Source organism: Tursiops truncatus, chromosome 4 (assembly GCF_011762595.2).
Source record: "Tursiops truncatus isolate mTurTru1 chromosome 4, mTurTru1.mat.Y, whole genome shotgun sequence".
NCBI classification, from domain to species: Eukaryota; Metazoa; Chordata; class Mammalia; order Artiodactyla; family Delphinidae; genus Tursiops; species Tursiops truncatus.
Window position 1 is genome coordinate 55,143,398 of NC_047037.1, and position 25,509 is coordinate 55,168,906.

At 38.7% G+C, this 25,509-nt stretch overlaps 1 long non-coding RNA gene across 1 annotated transcript in view; it reads left to right on the forward strand.

Moving 5' to 3' along the window:
* The window catches only part of LOC141278468 (uncharacterized), a 237,433-nt gene that overhangs the window by 153,662 nt on the left and 58,262 nt on the right, over positions 1 to 25,509 (forward strand). Inside the window, exon 4 of the long non-coding RNA XR_012331224.1 lies at positions 11,045 to 11,121. This is a non-coding gene — a long non-coding RNA (uncharacterized lncRNA). The remainder of the gene's footprint in view (positions 1 to 11,044; positions 11,122 to 25,509) is intronic.

Below are 25,509 nucleotides of genomic sequence, written 5' to 3' on the forward strand. Positions count from 1 at the left end.
TTCCTTCTGCTAACTTTGGGTTTTTTTTTGTTCTTTTTCTCCAATTGCTTTAGGTGTAAGATTAGGTTGTTTATCTGAGATTTTTCTTGTTTCTTGTGGTAGGATTGTATTGCTATAAACTTTCCTCTTAGAACTGCTTTTGCTGTATCCCATAGCTTTTGGGTCATCGTGTTTTCATTGTCACTTGTTTCTAGGTATTTTTTGATTTCCTCTTTGATTTTTTCAGTTATCTCTTGGTCATTTAATAGTGTATTGTTTAGCCTCCATACATTTGTATTTTTTACAGAATTTTTCCTGTAATAGATATCTAATTTCATAGTGTTGTGGTTGGAAAAGATACTTGATACGATTTCAATTTTCTTAAATTTACCAAGGTTTGATTTGTGACCCAAGATATAATCTATCCTGGAAAATGTTCCATGAGCACTTGAGAAGAAAGTGTATTCTGTTCTTTTTGGATGGATTGTCCTATAAATATCAATTAAGTCCATCTTTTTTAATGTGTCATTTAAAGCTTTTGCTTCCATATTTATTTTCATTTTTGATGATCTGTCCTTTGGTGAAATTGGGGTGTTAAAGTCTCCTACTATGATTGTGTTAGTGTCAATTTCCCCTTTTATGGCTATTAGCATTTGCCTCATATATTGAGGTGCTCCTATGTTGGGTGCATAAATATTTACAATTGTTATATCTATTTCTTGGATTGATCCCTTGATCATTATGTAGTGTCCTTCTTTGTCTCTTGTAATAGTCTTTATTTTAACATCTATTTTGTCTGATATGAGAATTGCTACTCCAGCTTTCATTTGATTTCTATTTGCATGGAATATATTTTTCTGTCCCCTCACTTTCAGTGTGTATATGTCCCTAGGTCTGAACTGGGTGCTTGTAGACAGCATATATATGGGTGTTGTTTTTGTATCTATTCAGCCAGTCTATGTCTTTTGGTTGGAGCATTCAATCCACTTACATTTAAGGTAATTATCGATATGTATGTTCCTATTCCCATTTTCTTAATTGTTTTGGGGTTGTTATTGTAGGTCTTTTCCTTCTCTTGTGTTTCCTGCCTAGAGAAGTTCCTTTAGCATTTGTTGTAAAGCTTGTTTGGTGGTGCTGAGTTCTCTTAGCTTTTGCTTGTCTCTAAAGGTTTTTATTTCTCTGTCGAATCTGAATGAGATCCTTGCTGGGTAGAGTAATCTTGGTTGTAGGTTTTTCCCTTTCATCACTTTAAATATGTCCTGCCGCTCCCTTCTGGCTTGCAGAGTTTCTGCTGAAAGATCATCTGTTCACCTTATGGGGATTCCCTTGAATGTTATTTGTTGCTTTTCCCTTGCTGCTTTTAATATTTTTCCTTTGAATTTAATTTTTGATAAGGTGATTAATATGTGTCTTGGCATGATTCTCCTTGGATTTATCCTGTATTGGACTCTCTGCACTTCCTGGACTTTATTGACTATTTCCTTTCCCATAGTAGGGAAGCTTTCAACTATCATCTCTTCAAATATTTTCTCAGACCCTTTCTTTTCCTCTTCTTCTTCTGGTACCCCTATAATTCGAATGTTTATGCATTTAATGTTGTCCCAGAGGTCTCTGAGACTGTCCTCAATTCTTTTCATTCTTTTTTCTTTATTCTACTCTGTGGTAGTTATTTCCACTATGTTGTCTTCCAGGTCACTTATCCGTTCTTCTGCCTCAGTGATTCTGCTATTGACTCCTTCTTGGGAATTTTTAATTTCATTTATTGTGCTGTTCATAATTGTTTGTTTGCTCTTTAGTTTTTCTAGTTCCTTGTTAATCCTTTCTTATGTTTTCTCCATTCTATTTTCAAGAGTTTGGATCATCTTTACTATCATTACTCTGAATTCTTTTTCAGGTAGACTGCCTATTTCCTCTTCATTTCTTTGGTCTGGTTGGTTTTTACCTTGCTCCTTCATCTGCTGAATATTTCTCTGTCTTCTCATTTTGCTTAACTTACTGTGTTTGGGGTCTCCTTTTCACAGGCAGCAAGTTCATGGTTCCCATTGGTTTTGGTGTCTGCACCCAGTGGGTAAGGTTGGTTCAGTGTGTTGTGTAGGCTTCCTGTTGGATGGGACTGGTGCCTGTGTTCTGGTGGATGAGGCTGGATCTTGTCTCTCTGGTGGGCAGGACCATGTCTGGTGGTGTGTTTTGGGGTGTCTGTGAACTTATTATGATTTTAGACAGCCTCTCTTCTAATGGGGGGGTGTTGTGTTCCTGTCTTGCTTGTTGTTTGGCATGGGGTGTCCAGCACTATAGCTCTCTGGTCAGTGAGTGGAGCTCGTTCTTAGCATTGAGATGGAGATCTCTGGGAGAGCTCTTGCCGATTGATATTATGTTGGGCTGGGAGGTTTCTGGTGGACCAGTTTTGTGAACTTGGCTCTCCCAACTCAGAGGCTCAGGCTTGACACCCGGCCAGAGCACCACGACCCTGTCAGCCACTCGGCTCAGAAGAAAAGGGAGAAAAAAAAGAAAGAAAGGAAAAATAAATAAAGTTATTAAAATAATAAAAAAATATTATTACAATAAAAACATTAAAAAGTAATTTTAAAAAAGAAAGAAAGAAGAGTGCAACCAAGCCAATAAACAGATCCACAAATGATAACAAGTGCTAAAATCTACACTAAAAAAAAAAACGGACAGAGAGAACGCTTGGACAAATGGTGAAAACAAACCTATACAGACAAAATCACAGAAAGACGCATACACATACACACTCACAAAAAGAGAAAATGGAAAAAAAAATATATATATATAAAAGGAAGAGAGCAACCAAATCAATAAACACCTCTACCAATGATAATAAGCTCTAAATACTAAACTAAGATAAACATAAAACCAGAAACAAATTAGAGGCAGAAAGCAAACCCCAAGTCTACAGTTGCTCCCAAAGTCCACTGCCTCAATTTCGGGATGATTCGTTGTCTATTCAGGTATTCCACAGATGCAGGGTACATCAAGTTGATTGTGGAGATTTAATCTGCTGCTCCTGTGGCTTCTGGGAGAAATTTCCCTTTCTCTTCTTTGTTCGCACAGCTCCTGGGTTTCAGCTTTGGATTTGGCCCCGCCTCTGTGTGTAGGTCACCCTCTGGCATCTGTTCTTTTCCCAGACAGGAGGGGGTTAAACGAGCATCTGACTAAAGGGCTCTGGTTCACTCAGTCCGTGGGGAGAGAGTGGTACCGAATGCAGGGCGAGCCTTTGGTGGCAGAGGCCGGCATGATGTTGCAACACCCTGAGGCGCACTGTGCGTTCTCCCGGGGAAGTTGTCCCTGGATCTCAGGGCCTTGGCAGTGGTAGGTGGCCCAGGCTCCTGGGAATGGGAGGTGTGGATAGTGACCTGTGCTTGCACACAGGCTTTTTGGTGGCTGCAGCAGCAGCCTTAGTGTTTCATGCCCATCTCTGTTTTCGAAGCTGATAGCTGCAGCTCATGCCCATCTCTGGAGCTCATTTACGTGGTGCTCTGAATCCCCTCTCCTCACACACCCCAAAACAAATGTCTCTTGCCTCTTAGGCAGCTCCAGACTTTTTCCCGGACTCCCTCCTGGGTAGCTCTGGCGTACTAGCCCCCTTCAGGCTGTGTTCACGCAGCCAACCCCTGTCCTCTCCCTGGCTTCTGACCTCTGAAGCCCGAGCCTCAGCTGCCAGCCCCCCTCGCCCTGGCGGGTGAGCAGACAAGCCTCTCAGGCTGGTGAGTGCTGGTCAGCACCGATACTCTGTGTGGTAATCTCTCCGCTTTGCCCTCTGCACCCCTGTTGCTGTGCTCTCCTCCGTGGCTCCAAAGCTTCCCCCTCCACTCCCTGTCTCCACCAGCGAAGGGGCTTCCTAATGTGTGGAAACTTTTCCTCCTTCACAGCTCCCGCCCAGAGGTGCAGGTCCCATCCTTATTGTTTTGTCTCTGTTTTTTCTATTTTCTTTTGCCCTACCCAGGTATGTGGGGAGTTTCTTGCCTTTTGGGAGGTCTGAGGTCTTCTTCCAGCGTTCAGTAGGTGTTCTGTAGGAGTTGTTCCACGTGTAGATGTATTTCTGGTGTATCTGTGGGGAGGAAGGTGATCTCCACGTCTTACTCTTCCGCCATCTTGAAGGTCCCCCCACCGTTGCTGAGTTTTAAAATTCAACCGAATCTTGGAATATGGTCACTAATAGATTCATAGAGTAACTGTTTACTTAGCCCCTACCCATAGAAATTATTGTGTTAGGCGCTACGGGGAACAGAGAGATGTCTAAAACTGTCCCTGGTCTCAGAGAATATGCATCCAGTAGAGTATATGTAATACATTAATAAGCTAAGTTTGAGGTAGATAGTACTGATGAGTGGTACACATGTGGTGTTAAAGGGAGCAATTTAAGTCTCATAGCAATCTATGGATGACCCCAGGAGAAGAACAGGTACATTCTTTGTACTTTCTAATGTATTAACTATGCTAATTTCTTAAAGGTGGTTTGTAAATAATGATTCTCCAATTGGGATTTCAAAAGCAACAGAATGCAGTATAATGCACAGTCAACTCAGAACTATTAAAGGTAATTGGGGGCAAGATTTGGTATAGATACTAGAAACCTATGGATAATTCTATCCCCTGACCCTGTATATGACTTAGATCATGAACTTATCAACTGGGTCTCAAGCGTCACACTAATTCTTTATCACAATTGTCAGAAGTTGGTTCTACAGTTTTCAGAGAGAGCAAAGCAAAACTCCACTCTTTTTGTAAATGGTATGTGCATTCGTTCTATACATTTATCAACATTATTGGATATTTATTATGTTGTGGGGGTAGTACTGGGCATAGAAGTACAACAAAATTGAAATTTGGTTCTTTTCTGAAGGGAAAGAATTCATTGTTCACGTGGGAAGATAGATGTATAAACAAATAATTATGGCAACATGAGGAGTGCCGGTAGACGTACACAAGAAGAGAAAAGGCCACATTCACCTGGCATTTGAGTTTCTTTTCGAAAGATGAGTATTTTACCAAGTGGAGATTGTATGATAGGGATTATATTCATCCCCAGGAGAGGAAATGTTCTCAGACCGCCTCCCGGCCCATCAATTTAATATTTCCTGAGTACCTATCAAGGATTCAATGTGGGGTTAGGTTGTGTGGTAATTATGAAGAAATAGAAGACTTGCTATTAGTCTTCAGAATGTCTACTTTTAATGAGTAGATTAAATTTTCCACACACTTTTAACAGTGATTAAGAGGTCATGACTGTAGGTCCTAAATGGTGTGTTACAACATTAATTCTGTGGATTATAGGAGAGCATGATAATGTAATTCAGAGGAACCAGGACAAGCTTCCCAGATAGGATAGGGCCTGATCTGTTCCTTGAAAACTGGGATGGGATTTGGATGGTAGAGGAGAGCATGGTTCAACAGTCCAGCCACAAACATCTACTGAGTGGCTACCATGTGTTAGGTTCACGAATAAGGAAGCAGCGTCGGGGTCAAGAAAAAACTGGGATTGAGGATGTGTGGATCTGTGAGAAAACCTTGCTAGACCAGTGAGTTGGTGGTGAGAAATTGTAGGAAAAGAATACAGAGAGAAACAAGATTGGGCAAAGCAACTGTAGCTGGATTAAAGTGTATTATGAAAGGCAGTGGCTTTCACATTTGGAATTTATGAAAATGGGGAGTCACTGAAGGTTTTTCAGTCTGGGAGGAAGCTAATGAAAGAAGTACATAAAGAAAATTAATTTTCCTCATGGAGTGTAATAGCTGGAAGGGATTGTAGAGATTCCTTCACTCACCACCCCCTCCAGTTTCCCTTCCCACGGCCACCATCAAAAGAAAAAAAAAAAATTAAAGCCTAAAGAGGTTATATGATGTGTTTAAGCCCAAATATAGTCATCTTGTCTCCATTTCAGGCTCCTTCTCTCTGTCCCAGCAGCGTGTGTGTGCTGTATGCTGGATGGCAGGGCGATAAAGGGAGGGGGGAGCCTGAGTGAACCTAGCATCCTGGTTTGGGACCACACAGGCTGAATGTGGGAGTGAAGGCTAGACTCAGCCTCTGTTACAGCCGTTGAGGCCTAGGGCAAGCCGCCCGCAATGTGCCTTAATGGCATATTAATTATTTTGAATTAGTTACTTGAGAAACAGCTGATGGAAAAAAACGATATTTTAAAAAAGCCTCACCTGACAACAACTCCCCACCCCGCCCCCCACCCCCCGTTTCACACTGAAAGTGGGAACTAAATCTTCCATGTGAAGGTATCTTCCTTCTACCAGGAGGATAAAAAGCATCTTTATCCCCAGAGTTAGGGTATTCAAGGCTAACAAAGAACAAACTGTGTTCTTCATTAGTCTGCTACCCCAAGCACAAGCCCCTTTGTTTTGTTACATCTTCACAAATAATTGTTTCTTTGTGTAAAAATGATATGTAAACAGCCTGCTTTGGTCACTTCGGGGATCCCATTGCTGTAAGATCTCCTTGCATACAAATTAAATTTTTTTCCTCCTGCTAATCTGTCTCATGTCAATTTAATTATTAGACCAGCTAAAGGAACTCAAGAGGGATGGGGGGGATTTCTCCCTCCCCAGTAGTTGGCACAGTTGGCAAGATATTGACTGGACCCCGCTCCCCTCTTCCCAACCCCAGGCTGCTACAGCTGAGAGATCCTGGGACCACTAACAAAAGCCAGTAGAAAGTAAAAATTCTTAGCACGTCAGCTTCCCACTCTCTGCCTGCGTGGTCTGAAGGAAGGGAAAAGTCATCAGAGTTCTTTTTCTCTCTTTCTAAATTTAGATTAGCAGGAGAAAATATCAATATTCGTGGAACTGGTTTCTTGGGACCTAGCAACTCCGGTATTTGGTAAATGAGTACTCTCAATTTGTATTGATCCTTTCCTCCTGGAGATGGTCACCGTTTGTCTCTGTCTGATGTGTCGTTTGTCATAAGAAGGAAGAACCATAGAGCAGAACATAGGCCCTTTATACATCTGCTGTTCAAGCTGGCCTCACAGACTAGCAAGCTAACAGTTTCCACTGGACGTGTATCTGTTTAGACAAACTTTGCTGTGGGTCCGCTATGTAAAAACTATATGAGGTTTGGGCTTCTCTGGTGGCACAGTGGTTGAGAGTCCGCCTGCCGATGCAGGGGACACGGGGTCGTGCCCCGGTCCGGGAGGATCCCACATGCCGCGGAACGGCTGGGCCTGTGAGCCATGGCCGCTGGGCCTGCGCGCCGCAAGGGGAGAGGCCGCAACAGTGAGAGGCCCGCGTACCGCAAAAAAAAAAAAAAAGAACCCAAACAAAAAAAACACTATAGGAGGTTTTTCCTTCCCTCTTGTTCTGTGTCCTGAGAGCTTGGCTTTGTGATGATTGAGAATATTCTGTCTGATCTTTGCCATGCAGAAGGTGTACTTACTGGGTTGCATCTAGTAGCCTGTTGAATAGACTGGGGTTTCATGACACAGTGTCATAAGCAGCACTCTCTCTTTTTGGCTATTCTAACTCTCAGGGTAATTTGTCATAAGGGGTCTTAGTCCATAAGGAGCCTTTGTCATCTCAAGCTTTGTTGCTTGTTAGTGATGCAAAAGTCCCATTCCAGTAGCACCTGCCTGGTGTCACAGATTAGCAGGTCTATGACTGGAGGCATACCACATTCTCATGGGAAACTGGAGACACCATTTTCACTACACCATTCTTACCACCTGTAGCAATGAAGAGCTTTTCCTTTTTTAAACTAACTAGGGAGTGAACTTTCTAGATCTTGTGAGGGAAAGATACACTCTTGTGAGATGTCTTTTGCATCTTTGGCTAAGCCATAAAAAAACTTATTGGTTTGAGTTGCTATTTGAAATTAATATAAGATCCTACTCATCAATAGCCAAATGACAGATCCTTGAAATTGGCTATATTTGAAAGGAAAAATAATTGAGAGCTCTCATAATAGACAGCTGCCATATTGGTACTCATAGGAGGATCAAATTTAAAGGAAAACACACAGACATAACAGCAAGTTTTAGGGAATCCCTTATTAAGATGAAAGAACAAAAATTAAACTTAAAACAAAGATCCAATGTAAATTTCCCTTCTTGAAAAAAATTCTCCATCCTCTCAGCAATTCCCCAGGCTCTTCTAAAAATAATCAAGAGATAGACCAACAGGAAGCCAATATTCAAGGGCTAATAGAAACAACTGTCTCTGTCTTGTAGATTTCTACAGCACCACAAATGCAACTCTAGAAACAAGTCAAGTCCCACCTATCTTTACCAATACCTGAAACTTGTCTATTCCTCTCAAAATGCTTGTAGATATTTTAAAAGATTAAGATATTGGAGTAAAATTGGCCTCTAGTTAAGAAAAAATTTTTATGGTAATTACCCAGACTTATGATAATAGACAAATATATTCCAAAATTCCTAGGAGAAAACCTACAATTTTTTCCTCTGTTGCTTAAAGTTATACATTTTATCATGTCTTTGAAATGTAAACATAGACCATAATCACCTGAGACTGAGCCCAGATTAACTCAATTGGTACAACCTGAAACTGGAAAAAAAAAAAAGAAAAAAGAGGGAGAGAAGTCTTATTAAACACAAACTGCAAAAAGAGCTCTCTTGCCCAAACTCTAAATCACAGACTTCTTAAGATTATTTATCAAAGGCAAATATAGATCCTAAAAGTCTTACACAAATAATAAAAGATTTTAGTCATTTGAGTGAGTAAACAATTTATTCCAACCGTAATTTATAAACTAGTGAGTTTTTACTGATTCATCACTAAAGTTTTAAAACGAAAACTATGATATCGCTGTCTGTGTCTACCTGTATTTGTGTATATTTATGGATGTACATTGTAGATATGGTATTTTTCTACCTCTGAATGGTATTGCCAAAATTAATTTGTAAAAGGCTCTATTTAATTAGCTTAAAGATAAGCATCTATAAATTAAGTACAGTTGATCCTTGAACAACACAGATTTGAAATGTATGGGTCCCCTTATATGCACATTTTTTCCAATAAGTATATACTACAGTACTACATGATCTATGGTTCGTTGAATCCACAGATGTGGAACCAAGGATATGGAGGGCCTATAGTAAAGTTTTACATGGATTTTTGATTTAAAGGGGCATCAGCACCCCTAACCTCCACATTGTTCAAGGGTTAACGGTATTTCTAAACCTTGGAGATAAATAAAAACTAACCCCAATTTTTTTCAAGTTCACATGATGTAGGATAATTTTTGGTAAATAAAAGCAAATTTTAAGCTTGTTGCTTTAATTAATACAGAAATATCTTCAGAGTTATAAGCATCAAATATAATGCAGATAAACAACTTTTGTTCCACCTGGGTTAACTCGTCAGATGGGCTCATGTCTCTGTTGCAAAGTTTGTCAGAAACAAGAACAATGAAACTTAAGATTATGACTAATTGTTTTAATGTCTCATGAAATTTTCATGAGTAATCTTAAGTAGGATTGTTAAGAACAAATGAGTTAAATAGAGGTAAATGTGAAAAAAGTTTTTAGATGAGCTTTTTAGCAATGATTGTTTTATGGTATGTCTACTGAAATATTTTCTCAAATCTCTTTGGTAACTTACACCCTTAGAATTAAATTAAATGATGAGGATTTATTGAATGTCCAGATTATTTCCAAATAAGAAAAAATACTGGAACATTAAATGCTAAACAAGTTTAATTTTACCTACCTTGACCTCTTATTACAGAGGAACTAAAGATGTTTTGTTCTATTAACAAACACATTTTATGCCACATTAAAAAGTTCTGCTATGAGAAAATGTATGTTCTACAAATTACGGAATTTGTCAATCTAAAGAATGCAGTAACAGACAGTTCACAGTGGCTTACTTCTTAGTTTTCATTATAAATTAAGGTTTCTAAGGGTTAAGAATTCTAATTAATGTATGCAGTTAAAGCTACTAAAAATAATATGGAAAACATCTATAGAAGGAAAAATAAGATATGTGTTTTTTGGGGAAAAATGACATGAGGTATGGGAATACATTTTGAGAGGAAGGAAAGTGATTTTGTCCTAAAGCAATGCTGGTTACTTCTAAATGGGAAAGAGAACAAAGTACAAACTAAAATAAACATAGAAAGTTGTAGAAGATTTGTGGAAAAAGTGATCTTTAGAAAGGAATTTTATGTGTGGTTAGAATTGACTGAGACTGGAATAAATTTTATTAAGTAAATGAGTTTAAATATCAAAAGTAAGCTGGTACAAAATTAAAATTTGTTTTTTCTCTGTTAAAGGGATGGAATTTTCTTAGACTATTGGTCTGCTCTTAATGAGAAATTGAAAACAAAGGTCTTCTTTACTTTTAATGTAATCTATCTATAAAAACAAAGATGATATATTTTGTCTTTATCAGATCTTTGATTACTCAGGAAAACAAAAACAACTGAGTTTTCTCAATATTAAAAGAGCTAAAGCTTTTTATAACAATTTAACTTTCTGTATTTGCCTGTGAAGTCTTTGTCACTTTGGTTAAATGGATAACTAAGTATTATTTCACAGTGACCTATGATTTTATTTGACCAAGTGTTTTACAACCTTTTTGATATCTTTGACAAACTTCCAAAAAATTGAGTTCTAGAAGATGTCTTATTGACCTAGAAATAACTTAGGGGTTTTCCAGAGGGCTCCTGTAACATCTCAAAATATTTGTTTTCTTTCTTTATAAAAAAGAGATACTAACCTAATTAGGGTTATTTGATATATTAAATTACATGGGAAAAAATTACATGGGAAGCATTGTCAAATAAATGATTATAAACTTTATTAGTTTATATTGTATGGGTAAATATTATTATCATAAATGTTCTAAAAATTGTATAGAATTTCTAAAATTTGGATATGTCTTAATATAATGTTATCAGTCATAATTCTAGTTATTATCTTAAAATGTTGTGCATTACAGAGATAACCAAATTTCCTTGTCAGTTCCATTATGATGAATCAGACATTTAGTAATGGACATTTTAAGCCTTTTATCATTTACAGTTATTGTTTTACTCATATGCTTTACAAATCTTCCTGCAAATATGTATCATCTTCAGAGAAATTCATGGAAAAGAACCTAATAAGTGCTCTAGAATATGAGTTCTGATGACTTTAAATCATACCACTGAACAAGGTAAGAATTTATAGAACCCTAATGGAGAAACTGATGGCTTCATAAAACTTCTAACAAAAGGTCAAGCAAAGAAAGAATTAATTACATGGGACTAAATGAAATGAGGAAGATGATTATAATTTTTATGATTTTTAAAATTTGAAACATTTTAAAATGTTTTCCATCTCCAAATTTAAGAAAACCTTTTTCTCTTTTTTTCTTAAGCTAACTGTGACTTAGAGCAATTTGGTAAATTATACTGTTGTAAGTAGAACTGAAACACTTATCTTTTTCTCCTTACCCAATCCCTTGAGGATTCAGAAACTCTCAATGAATATTCTTATTGTTTTGGTGAGAACGTTACTTGTATAAGTTCAATAAGAATCTGTTCTCCTATAAGAAGACACAATTAGAAACATTGATTATATTACCAAAACTTTGACTGGAATGTCATGTATGAGAGAGACATAAATAGACTCAGATATGACCAGACAGCTTTAAGGAACTAAAGTTGGCTTTATGGAGACAACAAAGTCCCTTGGAAAAGTAGCCTGCTACTTTGCTTACAGGGTTCCCAGCAACCTGCCAGGGAAAAAGGAAGGTCACTTCCTTGCAGGCCCAGGAAAAAAAAAAAAACACCTCAGGAGTTTTGAGAGACCTCAAGAAGAGAAGAATTCACTCAAATCTATAGGTATTTCAGGTGAAATCTGATGGCAAGTATTTGGCTTGGCTTCTTAGCCTTGAGAGGCTATTAAAAATTCAGTCTGGAGAGTGCTTGTAAAAAGTTCCAGCAAAGCAAATTTAAAAGAGCCTATATGGCCAATCACTATTCTTACTGTACTTATGTAAATAACCAGGCCAAGCTGATTGAATACAGACTTATTTTGGAAACAAATTAGTCTTAATTTGGCTATCTCTGGTAGAAATGAGTATAATTTTATGGCGAAAAATTATGTTTCAATAGAATCTATAGTACACAAAAGATGTTGTTATTGGGGACCAGGATCCTTGAACTGCTGATAAACTGGCTACTTCTCCCACTCAGTTCCCAGATGTGTGTGTCTGTGTTTGTGTGTGCATGTGTGTATGGTGCACTGGGAGAAGAAAGCCACAGAAGGCACATAGAAGATAGCTCCAGAATGAGTTTGCATCCCCATCCCAAAGAGCCACAATTTCCTCCATTCATCTCTCCTTTCCTCCTCCCCAGCAGGAGACCGGTTCCTTGTGTCTGTAGGGAAGAGTAGGGAATGACAGAAGGAGAGGAGCATTGCTAGAATCAGAGGCACAGATGACATGAGAAATATAGACCAGTGAGAAAATAAAAAGGCCCTTCACGCCCTTACCCACTCCCTCTGAGCCTGATCACGTGTGTGTGTGGGGGGCGGCGCAGGGAGTGAGGACCATCAGCATTATCTCCTGTCCTCCCTTCTTCACTTCTGGAAGCCATGCTGTTTCCAAGAGAGCTGGGGAGGTCAGGGTCTAGCTAATATCTGGGGCTGCTGGGGAAGATACTTTTCTAAATGGCACCACACAGGAGGACGAAAGCAACTTCACCAAAACCCAGCTTATAACTTCAGCAGGGAAGGAAAAACACCTGCCTGTAGTGCAAGTGACAGCCAGTGTCCGAGATGACTGACAGAAGTGGGTCCTGTTGGGACAAGCAAGGATAGAAAATGGAAGATGTTTAACAAATTCAAACACAAGAATATTTGTAAATAGTGTTAAAAGGCAGCTAGGAACAGGTATTTAGTTTTGATAATTTTAAAAAGTTAACTGGCCCTTATATTAATAAAATTGTTCTGGGTAGCCTCTCCACTGCCCCTGGGGATGTGGCTTATACCTTTGACTGTGGCTTGAACAACAAATAATTGGACACTCACATTTTAGCCTTCAGGGATCAAATAAGACCTTAAAAAGCAATTGGACTCTAAATAACCAATAGAGGACCACAAAAATTATTCCTTAGTATAAATTTTAAAAATGTAATCACCTTGCCCTAACTTTGGTTGTCCTTATAATTTTTGCACAGTGTGAAATTACAGAATGCATACTTAAGGCTATCTATGTGCTAATATACATTTTTTTATGTACATTTATTATTAATACACACATTTTTTCTCATTTAAGTGTACAGGTGTGTGTTTATAACAAAGATAGTGAATAACCCTAAACTCCATTCACATAACTGCACAGTATTTTTTCATTCATTTAAACTGAGATGGGATTTAAATATATGGCTTATATGATTACATTTGAGGAAGGCTAAGTAGCAGAAATATTATAACATAGACAATGGCATTAACATATTCAGATCTGCGACTCAGCCCTCACTACTTTACACATGTAATTAGGTTGTTTCCATGGTAATGATCTAATTATGGGCTTCTCCTTGGCCTTGTGTAATCACATTTGCTGCATTTTGGCAGAGATGTTTTCCTTATTTTGTTGAACTGCAACACTCGACAAGATGTTCTCTCTTAAGATGAATGATGACTTTTCTTGGGAGGAAAAAAGAAAAAACAAAACAATTCCTTCAAAGGTTATTTGAGAAGGATTACAGATATTTGACAAATCATGCCAGTGACCTAAATGGGAAGGAAATCCAAAAAAGAGGGGATATATGTATATGTATAGCTGATTCACTTTGCTGTACAGTAAAAACTAACACAACAGGGCTTCCCTGGTGGCGCAGTGGTTGAGAATCTGCCTGCTAATGCAGGGGACACGGGTTCGAGCCCTGGTCTGGGAGGATCCCACATGCTGCGGAGCAACTAGGCCCGTGAGCCACAACTACTGAGCCTGCACGTCTGGAGCCTGTGCTCCGCAACAAGAGAGGCCGCGATAGTGAGAGGCCCGTGCACCACGATGAAGAGTGGCCCCCGCTTGCCACAACTAGAGAAAGCCCTCACACAGAAACAAAGACCCAACACAGCAAAAATAAATTAATTAATTAATAAACTCCTAGCCCCAACATCTTCTTTAAAAAAAAAACCAAACAAACAAAAAACCTAACACAACATTGTAAAGCAACTATACTCTAATAAAAATTAATTTAAAAATATCTATTACCCTTGAAAGCATGATCTATTTTTGTCTTTTGTACGTGTGTATGTGTCATTACTTATGGGGCTCATAGGAGGTTCTGATTTTTAAAAATCATACATGCTATTTAAGTATATTATTTCCATGGGGCTTAGGAATCTGAAGGAAAGGTTAGGTCAAGAAAGAGGAAGCTCCAGAGAGCTTGGCAGAAAGAGAACTGGAGACCGTATTCAGTGAGAATATTATATTGCAATTGACAAGGCTATTCATGAAACGGTATTTGATTAAGGTTGCTATGGCAGTGAGAAACACCTGAAAAAAATCAATTACGGCTTATTTCAGCAGGTATCCAAATGCAATCCTTTATTCACATGCAGAAGAAGACAGGAAACTAAATACTTGTGGGAAAGACCGCTTTATTGTCATGTGATACCCTCTGAAAAACTCTGGAATATTACAAGAATAAAAGTTTAACTCTTTTATATGTATAAAATGCCAGGGACTTCCCTGGTGGCGCAGTGGTTAAGGATCTGCCTGCCAATGCAGGGGACATGGGTTCGAGCCCCGGTCTGGGAAGATCCCACATACCGCAGAGTAACTAAGCCTGTGCACCACAACTACTGAAGTCTGCGCACCTAGAGCCCATGCTCTGCAACAAGAAAACCACCGCAGTGAGAAGCCTGCACACTGCAATCAAGAGTAGCCCCGACTCGCCACAACTAGAGTAAGCCTGCGTGCAGCAACGAAAACCTAACGCAGCGAAAAATAAATAAAATTAAATCTTTTTTTTTTTTTTTTTTTTTTTTTTTTTTTTTTGCGGTATGCGGGCCTCTCACTGTTGTGGCCTCTCCCGCTGTGGAGCACAGGCTCCGGACGCGCAGGCTCAGCGGCCACGGCTCACAGGCCCAGCCGCTCTGCGGCATGCGGGATCCTCCCGGACCGGGGCACGAACCCGTGTCCCCTGCATCGGCAGGCAGACTCTCAACCTCTGCGCCACCAGGGAAGCCCAAAATTAAATCTTTTAAAAAACAAAACACAAAAAATAAGAATGTTGCAACAATTGGCCATTCATATGCAAAAAAAACCACTCAAAATGGATCATAGATCTGAATATAAAACCATAAAACTATATAAAAAAAAAGCCACTGTGCTATAAAGCATTTTTTATGGGAGATCTTTATAGCCAGGAGAATGCATATACAGAGGGGTGCAGGCTGCTTACTCTGAGGGTTATCAAGGATTATGGGCTCCAATGGCACAGTGCCTGGGTACCAGTACTTGGGGAATAGTCATTGAAAGCACTCTCGTTTAGGTATAATAGAGATGGCTGTAAATCCAAAATTAGTGGATCAGAGCTCTAGGGACCCAGCATGTTGAAACTGGGTATCATTTTGCAGGGAATAGTGTAGGTAGATATAATTTTTTTTTTTTTTTGTAACCTAATTGATTAAAGGGCATAGATATAGTATGGTGCTTGGTAATAATTATAATGGTAATAATTAATTTTCTATTTATAGCAAACTAACCCTTATAAAATATCATATGGTTTGGGTTTAGACTTATATAATGTTATTTTTCTAGGGGGAAGTGATATTAATGAGATATTTAGATATTATTTGAAGATAACTAACAGGAATGTTTATTTCCTTCTTTAAATGTATTAATTCATTGAAAAAAAAATTTATTTACTACTTATACTGCACCAGGCACTGTACAAGGTCCTGGGAATAAAGCAATGAATCATATAGACATGATTGCTGCTCTCAAGTTATTTATTATATTGTAGAGAAAACAGGAAAGAAAACAGGTGAATTTCAATGTTGGGCTAAACAGTCCAATGTAGGGAGTCATAGCAGGAGATGGAAGCATAGAAGATGGGGTCTAACAGGGGTCTAGCAATGGGAATGTGGACCAGCAGCTCAAAACAACCACAAGTAGGACAGCGGGATGGGAGCCTGTGCAGTGAGAGAGGAGATGATGAGAGATGAGGCTAGAGTGTATGCAAGGCCCAGAACACCACAGCACTTGTAAATCATGCCCACAGGCTGGACCCCCAGCACAATCAGTATCCATTAAAAGGTTTCAAGCAAGGGAAAAACATGGTCTGATTTGCGATGCCCACTGCTGCTACTTTTGGCATCCAGTTTTGAAGCAGTGATTTTAGAAGAATCAATCCGACAATTTATATTGTGAAATATGTAGACTGCAAACTGGGATTTTAATAGTGAGGTCTTAGTGAGCCACTTTGCCTCCTTAGCATACTGCATGATCCCCTACAAGGGCCTCCTGAGCTCTGTTCCTCTACAATGATGTGGTTTGTAGGCAGATTTGCTTACAGTGTGAATACATATGTATGAATGAGTAAATTATCTTTAATTACTCAGAGCTCTGTCCTATCCACCAGGTGGCTGATCAGAAACTTTTTAAAACCTTTATTCTCATCATGAAGCCCTACCTTCCAGTAGGTCAAGCCAGAAGGGTTTGGGACCTGTCATTGAGAAGGACATGGGTTTGCCTGAGTCACCGTGTATGAGAGTGAATGGTGGTTTGAAGAAGTAGTCATAAAGCATTGGAAGCATGGCAGTGAATGGCTTTCATCGTCTCTGCTCTTTTTTGATTACACTAAGGACAGTTTTTTATTGAGTAGCCTATAGTGAGTGGCAGTGTTTTAAGTACTTTAAGGCCACAGTGAAAATAAAGCAGCTCTTGCTCTGTTTAGTGGACAAATCTCCCAAACATGGAAAGAACAAAAACATATTTGTTTTGAGTCAGAAATATGCCTTGAAGGGAATACGAAGGTCAGAGATCTTTTAGTTGGTTATAAAATAAATTTTCTCTTAAGGGTTTCCTGGAGAATGTAGGCCTAAAATTTGGCGTTCTCATAAGGAAATTTGACAATATATGCCACTGAACAATTTTGCTTGTTATTGACTAGCATCAACAATGCTAACTTAAAGAATTTTATGTGTTTAATATTGGTGTATAGATAATGTTGGTGTACTGAAGAAAAGTTATCATGAATTTATTCAACACGTGTTTACCAAGTACCTAACATCTGTCAGGTACTTGGTATAATTGGATGAAAAAACTCTCACTCAGAAGTTCATTGTAGATTGCACAATTATAAGATAGTGTAATAAGAATAATTATGGGGCTTCCCTGGTGGCGCAGTGGTTGAGAGTCCGCCTGCTGATGCAGCGGACATGGGTTCATGTCCCGGTCCGGGAAGATCCCACATGCCGCGGAGCGGCTGGGCCCGTGAGCCATGGCCGCTGAGCCTGCGCGTCCGGAGCCTGTGCTCCGCAACAGGAGAGGCCACAACAGTGAGAGGCCCGTGTACTTCAAAAAAAAAAAAAAAAAAAAAAAAGAATAATTATGAGATATGCTTAAAGGAGCACAGATGAGGATATTTAGCCTAATTTTGTGGGTTGGAGCAAGAGGTAATTAGCAGAGGCATAGTAATTGTGTCTCCAGAATTCTTAATAGTCCAAATCTAATTCTAGTAAAACTATACCATATGAAAACCTTGGAGTAACCAAGAGAATTCAGGAATTAATGGAAAATTAAATATTTAGAAGAATCCCTTGAAACTGATCATGTTGGCTTTTGTTCTGTAAAAATAAAGGTAAGGTCATCAAATTGGTGTCTTAGTCATCCATCTTCTTTATCCATTCATCTGTCAGTGGACATTTAGGTTGCTTCCATGTCTTGGGTATTGTAAATAGTGCTGCTATGAACATTGGGGTGCATGTATCTTTTCAAATTAGAGTTTTCATTTTTCCTAGATATATGCCCAGGAGTGGGATTGCTGGATCATATGGTAGCTCTTTCTTTAGTTTTTAAGGAAGCTCCATACTGTTCTCCATAGTGGCTCTATCAATTTACATTTCCACCAACAGTGCAAGAGGGTTCCCTTTTCTCCGCACCCCCCAGAATTTATTATTTGTAGAATTTTTGATGATGGCCATTCTGACTGGTGTGAGGTGATACCTCATTGTGGTTTTGATTTGCATTTCTCTAATAAGGAGCAATGTTGAGCATCTTTTCATGTGCCTGTTGGCCATCTGTATGTCCTCTTTGGAGAAATGTCGATTTAGGTCTTCTGCCCATTTTTTGATTGAGTTCCTTGGGATGTTTCTTCTAATTTTTTTGTTTATTTTTTATTTTTACACAATTTTTAAAGATTACACTCCATTTAGTTATTACAAAATATTGATCATGTTCCCTGTGTTCTTTTATATTGCGTTATATGAGCTGTTTGTATATTTTGAATATTAACCCCTTGTCAGTTGCATGGTTTGCAAATTTTTTTTCCCACTCCGTGGATTGTCTTTTCATTTGTTGATGGTCTCATTTGCTGTGCAAAAGCATTTAAGTTTGATTAGGTCCCATTTGTTTATTTTTTCTTTTAATTCTTTTGCCTTGGGAGACTGATCTAAGAAAATATTGCTATGATTTATATCTGAGAATGTTTTTCCTATGTTCTTTTCTAGGAGTTTTATGGTGTGATGTCTTATATTCAGGTCTTTGAACCATTTCGAGTGTATTGTTGTATATGGTATGAGGGAGTGTTCTAATTTCATTGATTTACATGTAACTATCCAGCTTTCCTAACACCACTTACTGAAGAGACTGTCTTTTCTCCATTGTATATTTCTTGCCTCCTTTGTCTAAGATTAATTTACTGTAGGTGTGTGGGTTTATTTCTGGGCTCTGTGTCCTATTCCGTTAATCTGTATGTCTGTTTTTGTGCCAATACCACATTGTTTTGATTTGTTTGTAGTTTTGTAGTATTGTCCAAAGTCTTGGAGAGTTGTGCCTCCAGCTTTGTTCTTTTTCCTCAGAATTCCTTTGGCAATTCTGGGTCTTGCAAGGAAAATCTTAAATTGTCCCAATTAAAATCAGGCCTTTGGGTTTGGGTCTCAGAACAGAAAAGGACATTAGTGGAAAAACTGGAATTTGTAATTTAATAAAAACTGAATAAAATTTGTAATTTAGTTTATATTATTGTAGCAATGTTAATTTCTTAGTTTTGATATTTACTATGTTTATGTAAGATGGTAACATTGGGGAAGCTGGGTGAAGGGCCTAAGGAAATTCTATGCTCTTTTGCAACTCTTCTATCAACCTAAAATTATTTTGAAAAATGAAGCTAAACAAACCCAAAACATTTGGACTTGGCTGTACTCTGCCTTCTGTTTTCTGTGTGTGTGTGTTTTTTAATATCATCTTTAATCTTCTGTTTCCTCATCCCTATGAATATTACTGGTTGAGGCAGAGTGTTGTTAGACTTCCGCTTGCGTGCATTACCATTCTACTCTATGTTTTCAGATGTCAAAAGCCACCTTCCTGAGCACCTGTTACATAATTATCAGAACCAGTGATTACTATTGTAGTCTTGGTCAATTCCATGAATTCCAAGGCAGAGGAGTAGAGACCTTATGGAGATGACCCCTTTCCTACACTTCCTGGGATTTTGGTTATGGATTTCATTGTTGCTCCTTATTTTGTGTCTGGATCTCAGCTGCTGATGTTGGAAGAGCTCTTAAGGATCATCTGGTCCAGCTCTTTCATGTCACATATGAGGAAACTGAGGCCTGGCCAGATGAAGGGATTTGTCTGAGATCACATTCCCAGTTAGTGGGAAAGCCTGAGGTAGAACCAGCTCTTTTGACTTCTAATGAGGTATATTTTTGTATTCCAAGCTACTTCCTAGACACTTCAAATAGCTGAGGAATCTCCACAGGTGACAGTTCATTCTATTATAAGCAGACCATCACCATTTGCAATATACAATATCAAAACCTGTTGCGAAGTCTAACACAAAAATTAACCCTGTGGTCAGCAGTATACGTGATTCCCAAGAAATATTGGCTGAATTAGATTGTTCACTAAAAATTGATCAAAATATTCCTTCCCTCTTCTATGATTGATTTTATATCCATCTACATGTATGGATTGACTCCAGAAATAACAAGTGCCAAAGTAGCACTATCCTACACAAGTTTGTTACCTAAGGGACTTAAATATAGCTCAAGTGTCCAGGATTTTTCTGTTTGTTTGTTTTAATGGTTCTTTAGATGAGGTCCACACATCAGCAAAAGTAATATGAATTAGGCACTTAGAAGCCTTACCAATTCTTGCTCAACACCACAAAGACTGTGTGTCAAAGAGAATGTCTGCAAATTAAAGCTGACACACAGCTGCTTGACTATAGCCAACATCTAATTCTAGTCTGTTTTCTTTTCTTTCAGATAAGCTCAGTGATGTGATCCATAAATCCAGATAATTACAACTATTGGATAAGTTAAGTGTGTTTCTTTCTGGCCCATGTAATTTCCTCTCAGATATCATGGCTGTTAGTTCAGTTTTACTATGATACACACATTTCTGCCAATCCAGTGACTGCCACCTTTGCCAGTGTAGTTCAGCTCTGTACCTCCCCCTGAGCCCACCTTCCTGGCTGTCACAATGCCCCTTAGATCACAGCTGCCTATGTCCACTGCAGAGTGTGGTCTCTGACGTTGGGGGAGGCCTCAGTCTGCTTTGCAGTTTGTCATTTTCTTCAGGACCTATGGCCCTTGAGGAAACACTTTGCCATCTATGTACATTTTGTCTTGGATCAAATCTGGAAGACTTCTCCAGATTTCTCTCTGGTATGGTACTTTCCACCTGTCTTTATTCTCCACTGAATATCTCCCCAACCTTTAGCCTCTTCCCTACCCCCCATTTCCCTCTTATACCTTTTCTCCTATATCCCCCTCCTGTCTCTCCCCCTTTTCCTTCCTTCAAATAACTCCACATAACCTTGTTGTGCTTGGAATATACAAAGGTCCTGGGCATGCAAAGATAAACAGGATGAACTCTGCTTCTCAAGTGTGCACCTTTCTGGTCCCCTGGTGCCTATCTCTGCCTACAGTTGTGGGGAGGGTCCAGTCACCACCCCCTCGTATCCTCAAATCTCTTCCTCTCAGTCTGCACACTGTAAACCTCCATTTACAGCCTGCAGTCTCTAAGGTAACACACTGATGAGGAATAACTGTCAAACAGCATGAAGATATTTAATGATGGTTTAAAAAGAACCTGGGAATAAAGTTGTATGAGAAATTTGTTACATGTTTAATTTAGGAAAGATTGTTATGGTATCAGGGGAGGAAAATAAGAAAATATATTGTTCCCCATAAAAATGCAGTAAAAGATAAAGCACAAACAGCCCCTCTGTTATGTTGAAACATTATCATTCTGTAAGTAAACGGAGGCAGCAAGGTGGTTTCTCTTTGGCACTTGTGCCAGGGAGGCATGGGGAAGGGAAAAAGGCATCGAGGTTGTAGGTTTGGATCTTTTCTAGAGTTCTGAGGAAATTAAAATGCGAACAAAGCACAGTGGCACAGGGATTCTGAAGGTCTTCAGAGGAGGACTGTTGGTAGTTGGTGAGACAGATAGGCCACAGAATCAACTTAAATTTTAGGCCATTTTAACACCTCTCTGTTTTCTTCAGTTTTACAGCAGTAACAGGAAGCAAGGTCACACTTTTTTTTTTCAATGTACAAAAGCTAATATTATGTCGTTTCTATTCTGAGAATCTAAGAAAAGAACCATCTTGCAAATGAGTCAGCCTAGAGTATCCAGATAGATCAGTCGATATTTGGCTCTGTGCTTTAGCACATTGTGTTAACAGGGAGGATTGCGCTTGTGTGTAAGCCTTCAGAAAGTGGCAGGCCTTTCCTAGTCCATCACTCATTTGAGCTATTGAACCTGGGATCAATAAATATTCCATTACTGCATTATTTATTGTCAAATATAAACAATTTTTATCATTAGATCTTTGAATTTTAGTTGTCCTTCATTAGCAAGGGATCAATTTCAGATCCCAGTCTGGGTCATGCCCAAAATTAAAGAAAAACAATGTGTGAGAATGTTTATCCATATGCATATTTATGTTTTATATTAAAATAGGTACATGATGAAAATTGTTTTGTGTCTAACATTTTCATAGTGTTGCAGTTTTATTTTATTTTATTATTATTTTTTACATCTTTATTGGAGTATAATTGCTTTACAATGGTGTGTTAGTTTCTGCTTTATAACAAAGTGAATCAGTTATACATATACATATTTTCCCATATCTCTTCCCTCTTGTGTCTCCCTCCCTCCCACCCTCCCTATCCCACCCCTCCAGGCGGTCACAAAGCACCGAGCTGATCTCCCTGTGCTATGCAGCTTCTTCTCACTAGCTATCTACCTTACGTTTGGTAGTGTATATATGTCCATGCCTCTTTCTCGCTTTTTCTACCTCCCCATATCCTCAAGTCCATTCTCTAGTAGGTCTGTGTCTTTATTCCTGTCTTACCCCTAGGTTCTTCATGACATTTTTTTTTCTTCTTAAATTCCATATATATGTGTTAGCATATGGTATTTGTCTTTCTCTTTCTGACTTACTTCACTCTGTATGACAGACTCTAGGTCTATCCACCTCATTACAAATAGCTCAATTTCGTTTTTTTAATGGCTGAGTAATATTCCATTGTATATATGTGCCACATCTTCTTTATCCATTCATCCGATGATGGACACTTCGGTTGTTTCCATCGCCGGGGTATTGTAAATAGAGCTGCAATGAACATTTTGGTACATGACTTTTTTGAATTATGGTTTTCTCAGGGTATATGCCCAGTAGTGGGATTGCTGGGTCATATGGCAGTTCTATTTGTAGTTTTTTAAGGAACCTTCATACTATTCTCCACAGTGGCTGTATCAATTTACATTCCCACCAACAGTGCAAGAGGGTTCCCTTTTCTCCACACCCTCTCCAGCATTTATTGTTTCTAGATTTTTTGATGATGGCCATTCTGACTGGTGTGAGATGATATCTCATTGTAGTTTTGATTTGCATTTCTCTAATGATTAATGAAGTTGAGCATTATTTCATGTGTTTGTTGGCAGTCTGTATATCTTCTTTGGAGAAATGTTTGTTTAGGTCTTCTGCCCATTTTTGGATTGGGTTGTTTGTTTTTTTGTTATTGAGCTGCATGAGCTGCTCATAAATTTTGGAGATTAATCCTTTGTCAGTTGTTTCATTTGCAAATATTTTTTCCCATTCTGAGGGTTGTCTTTTGGTCTTCTTTATGGTTTCCTTTGCTGTGCAAAAGCTTTGAAGTTTCATTAGGTCCTATTTGTTTACTTTTGTTTTTATTTCCATTTCTTTAGGAGGTGGGTCAAAAAGGATCTTGCTGTGATTTATGTCATAGAGTGTTCTGCCTATGTTTTCCTCTAAGAGTTAATTTCTGGCCTTACATTTAGGTCTTTAATCCATTTTGAGCTTATTTTTGTGTATGGTGTTAGGGAGTGATCTAATCTCATACTTTTACATGTAGCTGTCCAGTTTTCCCAGCACCACTTATTGAAGAGGCTGTCCTTTCTCCACTGTACATTCCTGCCTCCTTTATCAAAGATAAGGTGACCATATGTGCGTGGGTTTATCTCTGGGCTTTCTATCCTGTTCCATTGATCTATCTTTCTGTTTTTGTGCCGGTACCATACTGTCTTGATTACTGTAGCTTTGTAGTATAGTCTGAAGTCAGGGAGGCTAATTCCTCCAGCTCCGTTTTTCAGTTTCAAGATTGCTTTGCCTATTCAGGGTCTTTTGTGTTTCCACACAAATTGTGGAAGTTTTTGTTCTAGTTCTGTGAAAAATGCCAGTGGTAGTTTGATAGGGATTGCATTGAATCTGTAGATTGCTTTGGGTAGTAGAGTCATTTTCACAATGTTGATTCTTCCAATCCAAGAACATGGTATATCTCTCCATCTATTTGTATCATCTTTAATTTCTTTCATCAGTGTCTTTTAATTTTCTGCATACAGGGCATTTGTCTCCTTAGGTAGGTTTATTCCTAGATATTTTTTTTTGTTGTTGCAATGCTAAATGGGAGTGTTTTCTTAATTTCACTTTCAGATTTTTCATCATTGGTGGATAGGAATGCCAGAGATTTCTGTGCATTTATTTTGTATCCTGCTACTATACCAAATTCATTGATTAGCTCTAGTAGTTTTCTGGTAGCATCTTTAGAATTCTCTATGTATAGTATCATGTCATCTGCAAACAGTGACAGCTTTACTTCTTCTTTTCTGATTTGGATTCCTTTTATTTCCTTTTCTTCTCTGATTGCTGTGGCTAAAACTTCCAAAACTATGTTGAATAAGAGTGGTGAGAGTGGGCAACCTTGTCTTGTTCCTGATCTTAGTGGAAATGCTTTCAGTTTTGCACCATTGAGGATGATGTTGGCTGTGGGTTTGTCATTTATGGCCTTTATTATGTTGAGGAAAGTTCCCTGTATGACTACTTTCTGCAGGGTTTTTATCATAAATCGGTATTTAATTTTGTCAAAAGCTTTCTCTGCTTCTATTGAGATGACCATATGGTTTTTCTCCTTCAGTTTGTTAATATGGTTTATCACATTGATTGTTTTGCATATATTGAAGAATCCTTGCATTCCTGGAATGAACCCCACTTGATCATGGTGTACGATCCTTTTACTGTGCTGTTGGTTTCTGTTTGCTAGTATTTTGTTGAGGATTTTTGCATCTATGTTCATCAGTGATATTGGCCTGTAGTTTTCTTTCTTTGTGACATCCTTGTCTGGTTTTGGTATCAAGGTGATGGTGTCCTTGTAGAATGAGTTTGGGAGTGTTCCTCCCTCTGCTATATTTTGGAAACATTTGAGAAGGATAGGTGTTAGCTCTTCTCTAAGTGTTTGATAGAATTTGCCTGTGAAGCCATCTGGTCCTGGGCTTTTGTTTGTTGGAGGATTTTTTTTTTTTTTAAAGAATTGTTTTGCATTCTTTTTCTTTTAATTAATTAATATATTTATTTATTTTTGGCTGTGTTGGGTCTTCGTTTCTGTGCGAGGGCCCTCTCTAGTTGGGGCAAGCGGGGGCCACTCTTCATCACAGTGCACGGGCCTCTCACTATCGCGGCCTCTCCCGTTGCGGAGTACAGGCTCCAGACGCGCAGGCTCAGTTGTTGTGGCTCATGGGCGTAGTTCTTCTGCGGCATGTGGGATCCTCCCACACCAGGGCTCGAACCCCTGTCCCCTGCATCGGCAGAAGATTCTCAATCACTGCGTTTCCAGGGAAGCCCCCTTTTGGAAGACTTTTAATCACAGTTTCAATTTCAGTGCTTGTGATTGGTCTGTTCATATTTTCTGTTTCTTCCTTGTTCAGCCTTGACAGGTTGTGCATTTCTAAGAATTTGTCCATTTCTTCCAGGTTGTCTATTTTATTGGCATAGAGTTGCTTTTAGTAATCTCTCATGATCTTCTGTATTTCTGCAGTGTCAGTTGTTACTTCTCCTTTTTTTTTTTTGTTTTT